Source organism: Microtus ochrogaster, chromosome 7 (genome assembly GCF_000317375.1).
Source record: "Microtus ochrogaster isolate Prairie Vole_2 chromosome 7, MicOch1.0, whole genome shotgun sequence".
In the NCBI taxonomy this organism is placed as follows: domain Eukaryota; kingdom Metazoa; phylum Chordata; class Mammalia; order Rodentia; family Cricetidae; genus Microtus; species Microtus ochrogaster.
The window spans coordinates 44,959,670-44,973,443 of record NC_022014.1 but is presented as its reverse complement, the minus strand read 5'-3'; the positions used below and the strand labels follow the sequence as shown (position 1 = coordinate 44,973,443).

At 49.8% G+C, this 13,774-nt stretch overlaps 1 long non-coding RNA gene across 1 annotated transcript in view; it reads right to left on the bottom strand.

Annotated features, from left to right (window-relative positions):
* Nucleotides 1-1,862: 1,862 nt before the first annotated feature.
* Nucleotides 1,863-13,774, bottom strand: part of LOC101987399 — a 48,653-nt gene continuing 36,741 nt past the window's right edge. The window contains exon 3 of the long non-coding RNA XR_001228965.2: nucleotides 1,863-2,162. This is a non-coding gene — a long non-coding RNA (uncharacterized LOC101987399). The remainder of the gene's footprint in view (nucleotides 2,163-13,774) is intronic.

The following is a 13,774-nucleotide window of genomic DNA, read 5'->3' as shown; positions in this document are numbered from 1 at the left end:
TCATGCCTAGAGACAGGGAAGTACCTGGCATGGTGCCCTCTACTTCCTCTCCATGATTGCCTGAGGCTCCGTAAGGACCAGCAAGGGCCATTTTTGTGGTCAGGAAATGTCTGTGGTAGTTGTGGATGACTCAAGCCCCACCCCAAGGCCCTTCTGAAGTGGAGGTCACATTCCTAAAATCCTTGACTGTCAGCTCCGACCTCTTGCTTCTTTCTGGGAGGTGCATCTAGTGAGGAGTGAAGGTCACCTTTCCCAACACGGCCCTGCGTCCTCTCTAGTCCAGGGGCAGAGTAGGATCCACACAGAGGAGAGGACAGGCATTTCTGGTTTTGATCCTGGACAACTAACACTAATCTCACAAGGTTTTCAACCCTGGCTGCACATTAGAGTTACCCAAGGGCTTTTAGAAATATGCACAGATCATGGACGGGATGAAGAACGGGTCAATCTTGGCTATCTAGTAAATTTGAAGGCTAGCCTGGGCTACATGAGACCCTGTCTTAGAAAAGAAAGAGATGCGCTCATATCCAGATATTTCAACAGATACTTCCAGAGAGTTCTAAATGGCTACTAAGCATATAAAAAGGTATTCAGCTACATCAGTCACCGGGGAAATGCAAATTAAAACCACACTGTGAATATGATACCGCTGCATACCCACTGGACCAGGAAACGTGAAAAAAAAAATTAGAAAATAACAACTGCTGGCCAAGATGTGCCGAACTCTCCGCACTCACAGCTGGAGGGACGGCGATCCCACCGTCAAGCATCTGCCCACGAGAAACCTGTGCTCCTGAAGGCCACATCAGAACGTTCACTCGGCAACACCTCCCAGTTGTAGGAGGATCACATGAAGGGAGGGAGAGCCCCTCCGTGCAACTCGTGGTTTAAGATTGGACAGCCAGGTGTGGCGGCACACGCCTTTCGAATCCCAGCACTCGGGAGGCAGAGGCAGATAGATCTCTGTGAGTGCAAATCCAGTTTGGTCTACACAGTGAGCTCCTGGCCGACCGGGGCTGCACAAGGAGACCCTGTCTCCTTGAATGAACAAACCACAGCGATTACAGGCAACAACCATCTCCCAGACTTGTCGCTGAGCAGAAGGAGCCAGAGACAAAGGACAGATATTGTTTGAGTCAGTGACTTATCTACTATGTTTTTTTCAAGGTAGATCTAATGTAGCCTAACTACTGTTTCCTGTTAAAAAAAAAAAAAAAACATCCTGAAAAGCCAGGCAGAACTGACACATGCCTTTAATCCCACCACTAGGGAGGCAGAACTCTGTGAGTTCGAGGTCAGCCTGATCTACAGAGTGAGTTCTAGGACAGCCAGGGCTACCCAGAGAAACTTTGCCTGGTTCTAGGGTACAGTCTGTCTATCACGGCAGGAAAGTTGTGTCTTCAGGTGGTGGGAACGGGAGGTCAGAGGTCATCAACAGTCAGGGAGAGCGGTAACAGCTGTGCTCTGATGGTGTCCTCCTTTTCTTGTAGTTCAGGTACCACCTTCCTTTGGGGGGGTGTCTTTCCACCTCAGTGAACCCCATCTAGATAATTCCTTACAGGCATGCCCATTCCTGGAGGGTTTATTCTAGATCTTCTAGATCCTGGACAGTTAACACTAACCTTACAATGACCTTGTACTTCTGATCTTCCGTCTCCTTGCTCCCAAGTGCTGGGGTTGGGGTGAGAGGAGCTGCCGTAGCCAGCTGTGATTATTACCACGCCCACTGTATCCAGCTGTGACCCAGCAGACGTGCCTGCTGTTTCCCTGCAGACTTAGGACGGGTAACAAGGGATACGAGTGATGCCCTTCAGCTCAATGCTGGTTACTTAGGCTAAGCTCACTTGAGGAAATGTGATCCATTTACATTGATGCTTTGTGCTTTATTTCGTTTATGTAATCCTTTAATAAAAAAAATTTTCATTTATTTTAATTTATAACAAATTCTTTGGGATCTTTGGGGTTCAGGGGAGATGCAGGCACCAGGAGTTTCAAATGCACTGGAAAAGCAGATCCACTGAGATGTCTCAAGCTGGAGCTGGAGAGATGGCTCAGCAGGTAAGAGGACTTCTTGCTCTTGCAGAGGGTCCAGGTTTGACTGCTTGTAACTGTTTGCCACTCCAGTTCCGGGGGGCCGAGGCACTTTTACATTCCATGGGCACCTGCACACACATGGCACATGTAAACACACACAGACACATAAATAACAGAAATTCCTTTGTTTTACATTTAGTTTTGCAAGGGGAATGCATGCTGGGGCACATATGTGGAAGTTATAATAATTTGAGGGAATGGTTTTCCCCTTCCACCATGTAGGTCCTAGGGACTGAACTCAGGTAGTCAGGCTTAGCCACCAAGCGCCTTCATCTGCTGAGCCATGCCATTGGCCCCGACAAAGTGGTCCTGATGAGAGACACCTCCAGCAGAGTGCAGTGTATCAGTGAGGTGGAGATGCCATCTTTGCTCATGTGAGGTTTCCCCATACAGGCGGAAGAAGTGTTGCAGCATGCTGTTGCAATGTGTTTCTTCCGTGCTGAAAGCAGTTGCATCAGGTGAAATGGCGTGTCATGGGAGCATGGGAGGTCCCACCCACTCTGCCCAGGGAAACGGATCCCTCACTGTGAGCAGCTATTATTAAGTCACCCAGAGAGGCGGCAGCTGGGCTTCCCAGGGCAGGAGCCCTGCGGAGGCTCTGACAGTTCTAGCAGAGGAAGAGGAAGGCTGACGCAGGGTGTCTGTGTTTATGGGTAACAGCCAGCTCTGACTTCCAGGCCACGCCTCTTGGCCTCTGTGTCCAGATTAGGAATTTGCAACATTTTGTTGAGGACCACACTGGGCTTAGTTTTAAGAGTGTAACTGAGAACTTCCTGGAAATTCCGTGAGGTTGGTGGCAATCTCCCTGGAGATAGCTGACTTCCAGTATACTCTGGTCAAACTACAGGCAGCCCTGACAAGAAGAGGCAGGACACAGGCTCGCACACTGGTATTTTGCCTACCTGGGCCCCATCTGCCCCTCTAGAAACAGGGACCATGAAGCTCCTGCTGTGCGAGGGGCCTATGCAGACAGGCAGGGCTAGGGATCCAAGCCTTGGGCTGGCTCTGCCATCCACAGTGAGTGGGCTGAACTAACAGCTGGATCTTGGAGCAGTGCCTCTGAACTGCCTTGCAGGGTTGAGTTCACATGGTGAACTGGAAGGGGCCCGAGGCTTCCTGGCTTCTGCTAGACAGGGCTGCTGGGAGTGGGGAGTGTTCCTCGGATGGATGCACTTGACCAAAGGACTCAGAGTGGCGTGGGATGCGAGAGAATAAATTAATCTGATAGAAGCTATGTCACTCAAGGGTTGAAATGCTCCTTCCTGGAGGTGAGAGAAGTGTGGCTCTGGCAGGAGTGGCGGACTGGAGCGTTCCACTAGGCTGTACCAACCCTCTTCCCTAGTTCTGGTCCCCTCCTAGTGAGATGGGAATGATAGCCCACGCCTTTTCCTCTGCTTAGGAGGGGTAAAGGTCTGGAGCTCTGTGGGGGTGGCCCAGAGGGCCTGAGCCCTGCCTTCAGTGTCCCTGGCTGGAATCTCACTCACCCGTGTACCATCTGTCTCGTCCCCTGTCTGTGATACCACAGTGGCCACTCTTGCTGACCAGTGTGCCACTACCCTTCCTGTTTTGTTCCTCTTCTCCTTTCTTGTAGTTCTGAGGTGTTTTATTACAAACACTGGTGCCCATATTCATTGACCTAATTATTTATTTTTACATTGACCTATTTAAACTAAATTAACAATAAATACATTTACTTCGTTTTTAGCTCGACATCTAGTAAATCTTTAACTTCACTGATCGTTTTTAATGGTCTCGTTTTTAAATTTTCAAATTACATTTATTATTATTTGTGTGTGCATGTGTGTATACTTTGTGGCATGCGTGTGGTTGGCAATCAGAGGATAACTTCTGGGGATTGGTTCTCTCCTCCTGCCATGTGGATCCCAGGGATGCAGCTCAGGCCAGGGGAGTTGGCAGCCTGCGCCTTCCGCTGGACCATCTCAGCAATCCCAGCTTCCCGACCTGACCTAGAGAGCGCGTCCTTTGTCCAGGTGAGGTGGGAGCCTAATTGATCAAACAGCATCTCCAGCTTCTCTCTTTTGACAGAGCAGGGCACCCTTCCATATACCGTTGTTTCTTGTTTTGACATCTGGGGATTAAACCCACCTCTGTAGCAGCTACCACCAAAGGCAGACTTCAGTAGACTTTGAAAACTTGTTATACTTGAGCTCTGTCTGCTTTATATCTTGTGAAATGTAACTGGGGTTCAGTGGTCAAGAACACACACACACATGCCTTTAAAAGCATACTAATAGGTTGCAAAGCCCATAGTGACAGTGGTCAGTGTGTTCTCACAAGCATGGGTCATCCATCCCAAAGCCACAGCCACTAGCACACGCCTGTATCAGAAAGCAACATGGATACATAGCCTGGTACCGTGTCCGCTCTAAGAGGCCCCTATGAGGGCTGCAGAGACAGTTCTGTGGCAAAGCTCTTGTCACCAAGTCATCAGGCTTGATTCCAGGGACCTCCATGGTAGGAGGAGAGAGCTCACTCCCCCAGGCTGTCCTCTGATCCCTAAAGGCACTGCATGGCATGGGAGCACACCCCAGCTAAAAATATAATAAAATAATTAAAAATCACCATCTATGATGTTTCCTTTTTGTGCTTTTAGGGACTGAGTGGCAAACAGTTCTTGGTTATATTTTATTGGTTTTCTTTCACTAGAGATGTGTGACTCAGAGTTATGCAAATTAAAGACAGTAAGGGCTAACTGGAGGCCATGACAAGGTGGTGAGAGAATCCAGGGAGTGTCCGTGTGGAGAGATGGCAGTCCAACTCACCACCTGTGACAGTGGGCCAGCCACACGCCTCCCTGGCCTCTAGCATGTTCTTCTGCCAGTGACAGACATGACTCTCTGCAGAGTAGAATTGATCCAGCATCACACAGGCTGGGTGGGTCCACCTGAGGGACTTCTTACAGGAAGCCTGGGGGAATCCCACTGGACACTGCCTGGATGTCCCCTAAGACATCCAACTTCACCGTGTAAACCTAGCAAGGATCTGCTCTCCAGGAAGTCACACACCCCAACCTTCCCTCTCCCCCAACCCCAGCACTACTGGTATTTTCCAACCTGCCACATAGATTCTGAAAGTCACCTTTCAGTCTCTCTCCTGGTTTCTCTTCATTTACCTGCTTATTTTCTTCTTCAGATTCTCCAGTGACAAGTCACTAACCAGGTCCCCTCCATTGTCCCGAGTACAGTTAAAAGCTAGGATGTGGCCGGGTATGGTGGCGACTGCCTTTAATCCCAGCACTTGGGAGGCAGAAGCAGGAGGATCTCTGGGAGTTCGAGGCCAGCCTGCTCTACAGAGTGAGTTCCAGGACAGGCTCTAAAGCTACAGAGAAACAGAGAAACCCTGTCCTCGAAAACAACTAAAAAAAAAAAAAAGGCTAGGATGTGAATGTGAAGAGCAGTAACCGCTAGCCGCTAGCCGGGTGGGCGCTGTGTGGCCTGGAAGTGTTTAAAGCCTGCTAGGTAGGGCTCCTCTGAGGAGCTCAGCAAGGCTCAGCTGCAGAACTGTTGATTCTTTTGTTAGATGCAAATCAGAAAATGTTTTGTATAGGCCGGAGTCTCAGCAGGAAGCAGACACGCCCCTTCCCTCCACCCAAAGGGACAGGAGAGTTTAAGGAAGGGCCTGTTTATAATGAGGGGAGGGCAGGCAGGGCGGAGAGCAATCCAAAGGGAAGGTGAATGGCCTGCAACACAGTAGGAAGCTGTGGCCCGGAACCTTCCATTCTCCTGGAACTGCAGTTGAGTGCTGCCAGGAGGAACACTGGCAAGCCTGAGCTAGTAAGGGTAGGAGCTGGGGGACAAAGCCCCCCACGCCAGCTCTGTACTCAGCTGAGGTCTTCAATGGGCAAACGCGGTGGGAAACAGGAAAGCCGAAGTCTTCCACCCGGCTGTGTGGAGACACAGTTTCTACACATGTACCACGGCATGAGTGTCCATACACACATGTACCACGGCATGAGTGTCCATACACACATGTACCACAGCATGAGTGTCCATACACACACGTACTCACTCATACACAATAACAAGGGATTCTAGCCCAGGGTTGGGGTCCCTATCATGAACTTATACCCACCTCTATTTAGCTTAGTACTTCAAAGGTAAGTGCGTATATTCATAGAAATAGCTGAATTCTCAACAAAAGGCTCAATGTGGCCTCTGTACCAAGGGGCTGGGAGCATGGCACACAGTCTAAATGCATCTAAGCTGATGTGGCAAGGCTTCCAGTTAACACGCTGGGTTATTCACACAGATGAACTCCTTCTCTCCTAAAGGGCGCAAAAATGCCAGTCAAGAAAGAAAATGGGCTGGGCGGTGGTGACAGATGCCTTTAATCTTGGCAGAGGCAGGCAGTTCTCTGAGTTTGAGGCCAGCCAGGTATACAGAGTGAGTTCTGGGACAGCCAGGGCTACCCAGAGAAACACTATTCCAAAGGAGATCCTCCCTCAAAAAAATCAAATGGTCTAAAACGCTCAAAATACAGAGAACAGTGGAGGAAATGTGAACAAATCCTGGAAGGAGGAAAGATGGGGAGTGATGGCTACCGAGAGGGGAGCAGAGGGGTGCATCTGTGGATGCGAAGCCTCTGTGCCCCTGGAGCTTCAGAGGAGCTGGGGCTCGTAGACGGTACCCTGCCCAGGTGGCAGGACAGAGAAAGGGTGCAGGAGGGCAGGAGAACACAGGGGTGAACTTGGGTGGAAGGCTCAGGCTGCACTGAACACACCAGAGTAAGACTCGACTTCTGGGCTGGGCGGGTGGTCCAGTGAGGAAAGCCCTTGCCATGCGAATGTGAGGACCGGAGTCTGGATCGCCAAAACCACATCAGCGAGCTCTGGGCGAGATTGAGGAATTCCAGATCAGTGAGGATTGTGGAAGAGTGATTGAGAATGATTCTTAATGCACGGATGTACACATGCTCATGCATGCTTGCGATAAACAGGACACGGACACACACACAGACACACACAGACACACATACACACACACACACACTCACTCAACTTCCTAATCACCACCTGACCTGAATGGCTCAGGGTTCATGATTGACGCTTCACCCACTGAAAGATGAGTCTGTTTTCTTCCCTGAATTCAGGCAGACTTGTGACTAGAGCAGAAGAAGTGAGACTTGCGTGACCCTAAGCCTAACCCTTCCAAGGCTAGTCATATGACTTTCATTTCTGGGCAGAGCACTCATAGTGAGCTACCAGGCAAAAGTGGCACCGCCAGTCCACTGTGCCAGATAGGCCATGTCATGCGTTGTCTCTGGCCAGAGGCACACCATAGACCATCTGTCCATTCATCCCTGACTGTCCGGGAACTTGCTCTGTAGACCAGATTGGTCTCGAATTCACACAGATCCACCTGCCTCTGCCTCTCAAGTGCTGGTATTAAAGGCGTGCGCCACCACTGTCTAGCTGAGAGGTGGTTACTCCTACAGAATGACTTAGGGATTCCTTAAGACTCCTGCCTTTCCTGATCTGGATGTGGGCAAAATGGTGCTAAAGATGGGCAAGAAGCCAGGACTTGGAGCCACGTGACTTCTCTCTGAAGGACCAGAGCTGTGCGGTCTCAGCAGTTGCAGAAGGCAGACAGTTAACCATCTGAAGCTGTGACAGGCTAGCCTGAGGTCAGCAGCTCTTCTCAGGAGCCAGCGGTGGGGTGTGGAGAGGAACAGGCTAGCTGGCCCTGGAGCGGGTCCCCAGGGTGTGTCTTTTCCTTATTTCCAGCGCTTCTCCTCCCTGCCTGGAGCTCAGAGTCTAAAGCTTTACGCAGGGGACTATTCAGCTGGCTTGCCTGCCCAAGTCAAATGCTCTACAGCTCAAAAAAAAAAAGTTTTTAAATTTTGATTTACTGTTGAGTAAATGAATGATGAAGGTATCACGCGTGGAGGTCGGAGAACCAGAGCTGGTTCTCTGTTCCCACCTTTCTGTGGGTCCAGGGGATTGAACTCGGGTTTCTAGGCTTGCATCATCAGATAGTAGGCACCTTTACCCACAGAGCTATCTTGCCACCTCTCCTCCCTCTTCAGTGGCTGCACTAAAAATACATACGGTAAAAACCAAACAAACAAACAACCCACATACATTTAAAAAAATGTATGCCATCACTGCAGAAGTATGCTTTGTAGAAAACAAGGAAATATTGAAATGACTCATGATTCTCTTAGCCTTACCCCTAAACAAAACAGAACAGTAAGGCTTCTGGAAGAGTCCTCCAGGTCCATGTGTTCTGGGTAGACACTTGCTGAGCGCTCAGCACGTGAGTCTGTGCTGAAGCCTGAGACGTATTCCTTTCACCAGGTGTGGGAGACAGGCTGAGGCAGGTCACGTTGTCCTGTCCCCAGGCTGGCTAAGAGACTGGTCATCTTCAACTTTCCAGGATTCAGGGTACCGTCTATGTGACATAAAGTTTTTCTATTTTCTTTTGTTCACAACCAATATATCCAAATATACTGCCAGGTATAGTGGTTTACAACCATGATTCCAGCACCTGAGAGACAGGCAGGAAGGTTGGAGCTTACTGACTACACAAGGAGCCCAAAGCTAGCCTGGGCTACATGACAACCTGTCTTAAACACAAACAGCCAGCTAGAAACCATGGCACACGCCTTTAATCACAGCATCGGGAGGCAGAGGCAGCAGAGCTCTGGGACCAAGCTAGCTTGGTCTACATAATGAGTTCCAGGCCAGCCATGGTAACACTGTGAGACTCTGTCTCAAAACACAGACAACAAACCAAAACGACAGACATGCCTGTCGAATTAACATGTGCAGATGTCATTCTGAGCTCGACACACCCTTGAACAGATGTGCGAATTCTGAATACTTCCTTTTCTGTTCTAGGATTACATTTATTTTCTTATTATTTGGTGTGTCCTTAAATGGGGAGGGACACACGTGTGTCACCTGAGTGTGGGCGGTCAGAAGACAATTTGTGGAGTGGGGGTTCTCTCCTTCCACTGTGTGGGTCTTGGGGAATCAAACTCAGGTCTTCAGGCTTGGTGGCAAGCACCCTTACTAAGCAATCTAAAAGGCTCCAGAGTAATTTCTTTTTGATGTTTCCCGAGGCTTCCTGATGTTTCCTTTACAAACAATGTAGTCACAGACAACTTTGTACATTCCCCTTTGCCTAGATATGACTATTCCTTAGTTCTGTGAGGTCAATTGCTTGGTCCAACGCGGGACAGTTTTAAAGTTGTCTCTAATCTTTTCAACAGTACCCCTGGCTGCTCAGCAGTCACCCCCCCTCAGCAGTCCCCACATCAACAGTCCCCTCCCAGTAGGTCCCCCATATCAGTGGTTCCCCACATCAACAGTTCCCACCAACAGTCCCCCCTCAGCGGTCCCCCACATCAACAGCCCCCCCAGCAGGTCCCCCACATCAGTAGTCCCCCATATCCACAGGTTCCCCCACATTAGTGGTCCCCCACATCAGCAGTACACTGTGATAGAGACGTGCTGCCTCCATCAACTAGCCACCGAATGTTTTCATTTTGTCATTTAGACTGAGGTTCAGCAGGAAACCACAGGAATCACATGCAGGGATGGGGTGATTTTAATGAATTCTTAGTCTAGAACTAAACTGTTCAAGGCCTTTCTTGACTTCAGAGCACTGTGTAGGAGCTCTGGAAAGAGCTGGAAAGGGAAGCCTTTGGGTGGTGGAGCAGAAAATCTGTCTTGTGGGTTCACAGTCAGGCATTTTCCCAAGCTGTGTCTAGAACACGGTCTGTCACTCTGAAATCACTGGCTCTGTAGAGCCCAAGTGACTGGATCACTGGGAGGGAAGGGTCCTCAGTGACCCCTGCCCTGCTGGCTGCTGCCTCCCTCTCTTCTTGTATGAGACCCATGCAGGATGGGGCCATCTGGTCTTGGGCTTCCTGCTGTCCCTGACAGGTTATCCAATCTCTGGTGTTCTGCTGTAGCACCAGAAACCTGACTAATCTTCGAGCGCCAAAGACCTCACATCACCCCTGACGTTACTGAACTATCCCCTAACCCCAGGGTTCACTCTCTGTCCATGAAGTCAGCACCAGTCCCCAGGGACTTCCTGGGCCACTTTCCAAAACCTTTAACATGGGAAATCCCAAGCTAGCCACAGCCTGACTGCTCTCACCTCCATGTTGCTTTCGCCTGAGTGGCTATAAGTGCTGGCACCTAGAAGAGGAACAAAGGGAAGTGAGCAGTGGGCACCGGGGATGGAAGGTGAATGATGCAGGCCCATCTGCAGCAAGTTCTCCCAGAGTCACTGAGATGTGGGCTAGTGAACACAAGCTGAGACAGTGACGTGGCTTCCACACAAGGCCATTCTCCTGAGGTTTCCTTCTCACTTGGCCTTGAATGCTTGTAAACTGGGAGAAGCCCCAGCCCTCTGCCATTCCATTTCAAGGATCAGTAAATAAAAGCAACACACACACACACACACACACACACACACACACACACACACACACTATTTATATTCACCAATGAAGCCACTTATCAGCTACATATTGAACACCCTATGGCCATATCACCCCGAATGTGCCCGATCTCATCATTTACTTATTGAACACCTATTAAACATGCTAGGCACTGTTCCAGGGAAACAGAAGTACCTCCCCTTAGGGAGTGTGTGGTGTTCTTGAAAATACTAAAATCGGAATTAAAAAAACCCAAACAGAACACAGCAGTCACAGGTAGTAAAGTGCTATGGAGAAAAAAAAAAAAACACCCAGAAAATAAGGAGAAGGTAGACAACATTTAGAAGTTTCAAAATTCTGAATAGCGGGGCTGGGGTGTAGCTCAGTTGGCAGAGTGCTTGCCTAGCACCTACAAAGCCATCGATTTGATCCCCAGCTAGGTGTGGTGGCATGTGCCTGTGATCATCACACTTGGGAGACAGGGGCAGGAGAACTCACAGTTCAAGGTCATACTTGGCTACGTAGTAAGTTCAAGGGCAGGTTAGGATGCAAGAGAACCAAAACAAAGAAAAAGGCCAAAGAAAGAAAGGTCTACACACACACACACACACACACACACACACACACACACACACACAGAGCCAGGGATGGTTGCAGATCTAAGAAGGTACCTTGTAAAAAAGGAACTGAAGAACTGAGGCCATGAACCCAAAGGGTTAATGGAAATGTGGTTCCCAGGGTCAGGAACAACAAAGGCAAAGGTCTGGAGGTGACCAGCTAGGTCAGTTGTGATCTGAGCAGTAAGAGGCAAGGAAAGCCACTGAGGAAGGGGAGGGAGGGAGAACGAAGAGACTCTGGCCAGCCCGGCATAGCAAACATGGCTCTGGCAGGCCTTGCCCTTTCCCCCCATTCCCTCTGCCCTGCTAAAAACCATTCGATTACATTCCTAAAGCTCGTCTCCAAGGTCTGTTCCCTTATTTGGCCACTTATTTCTCTTGAGGTCGACTACCAGGGTCCAGCTGTCAAAGTATTGAAGTCTGGCAATCAAAAGCCCCCATTGGCTCACCTAATTAACATGTCCAATCAAAATTAAATACCTCATCTCATCCGGGGGTTTCCCCTTTTACCTTTATAAACTGCCATTTGCCTGTGGGCCACATCTGTTTCCTCTCTATCCAGAGGCAGCTCTCCTCCTCCAACAAATACCCTTCCCTCTCTCCCTTGTCCTCTTCCCTTTGCCATTTGTCCCTCTGGGGCAAATAGATTTCCTTTGTGCGGAGAACTTGGTCTTGGGGGTCCTGAGCTAGTACCAAATGTTCAGAGACGGTCCTGAGATTGCAGGGCCTTAGAGGCAAGCTAGAGGGCTTTACACAGAGAGACGATGTAATGTAACAGTTCATATTTCAGCAACGATCACCCTGGAAGCACTGTGGAGAATAAACTTAGGAGCAAAGGTAGAACCATTCAGCAAGAGAGCCCACCACCGCAGACATGCTGGGGACGGTGGTGGTTTGGGTAGAGCAGGTAGCATGGAGGTGCTGGGATGTGGCCAGATTCTAGAAAGCGGAGCTAATAGGCTGAGGGAGGACTCCTAGGACTGAGGGTTATTCTGGTTTGATTTCTGGTGTTGTGATAAAAAACCCCGAGCTAAAGCAACTTGAGGAAGGAAGGGTTTATTTCATCTTACACCTCCAGCTCATAATCTATTAAGGTAAATCAGAGCAGGAACCTGGGGCAGAAACCATGGATGCATGATGCTTGCTGGCTCCTGCATGATCCCTCCCTGGCTCATGCTCTGCTTGCTTCCTTATACAGACCAGGCCCATTTGCCTAGGGATGGTGTCACCCACAGCGGGCTGGGCCCTCCTATGGTAATCATCAACCAACAAGAGGATGGATGTCTGGAGAGGAGATGTGGACAACAGAAGCCCGTCCAACAGCTCGGAGAAGGGGTGCCAGGGAGGATGAACAGCACACAGAGACAGGCCATGTGCTGTGAAGATGGACGGAGCGTCTTGCATACCTGGTCACTGCAGGACTAGCAGAATGGATGGGATGAACACGTCTCAAGTGCAGCAGGCTCAGAAGAGAGAAACGAGAGGCAAAGGGCTGGAGAATGCAGACCGCAAAGCTGGTCCATCCAAGGCACCTATAACTGGAACCATGGACAGGACCAGGTTCTCCCAGTTGTCAAGCTCCACCCACTTCTGGGCTCATAAGCCTGCTCTCCAGGCTTCTGTGATGTCAGTTCCAGCTCCCACTGCCACGTGAGCCTCGGGACAAATGTCCTGCTGAGAAAGTCCCCATGTTCTTATAAACCAAGATCTCATCTGCCCTTCCATGATGGAGGGGGGAGGGGGGCTCAAGGACTAGTTAGTCAGGGCTCCTGTTCTGTCTCCCAGGGCCGCCTTCTGTTGCGGGGCCAAATTCAACAAACATGCCATTAGCAGAGAAGTTATTTCAGATGCCAGTGTGCCTGTGAGGGCAATAACGTAGGGCGAGGGACAGAAAGGATGGAGGAGCCTCCTGCTGCAGCCAGCATTGTCAGCTGGTCTCTCTGGTAATGCCTGGATAACCAAACTGGGCCAATTCCCCTCTGAGGCCTCCCTTGTAGGATCTGCCCTATTGGCACTCCGGACCTTGGCTGGGGCCCGCTGTTCCCTAGCCACAGACAAAAGAAGACACTCCCCACACTATGGACATTTCCCTTTGCAGCTACAAGAGACTAAAAGACAGTATCTTTTCACTGATGGATTTGGGAAATACTCAAATCAGAAAACCCCTCTCAGAAGACATTTATAATTCTCAGCAACAATTACAGTTGACATTTGGTATATACTGTGATCCGAGCACTGGGGAGGCAGAGCCCGAGGACCACTACAAGCCCAGCCTGGTTTACATAGACAGCTCCAGGTCAACATAGTGAGACTCAGTCTCATAACACAAAAACAGGACAAAACAGACAGTGAAAGCATTTCACAGACATCCTTCCAGACATTTTCAGTCAGGGTTTCACACTGCACAGGTTGGCCTTGAACCCCTGGCCCCAATGATTCCACTTCTCAAGCCTGGGATTACTGGTGTACATCACCATGTCTGGCTTGCAATGAAAAACTGGGAGGAGCAGAAGGCTGGGCGATGGTGGCACACGCCTTTAATCCCAGCACTCGGGAGGCAGAGGCAGGTGGATTTCTGTGAGTTAGAGACCAGCCTGGTCTACAAGAGCTAGTTCCAGGACAGGCTCCAAAACCACAGAGAAACCCTG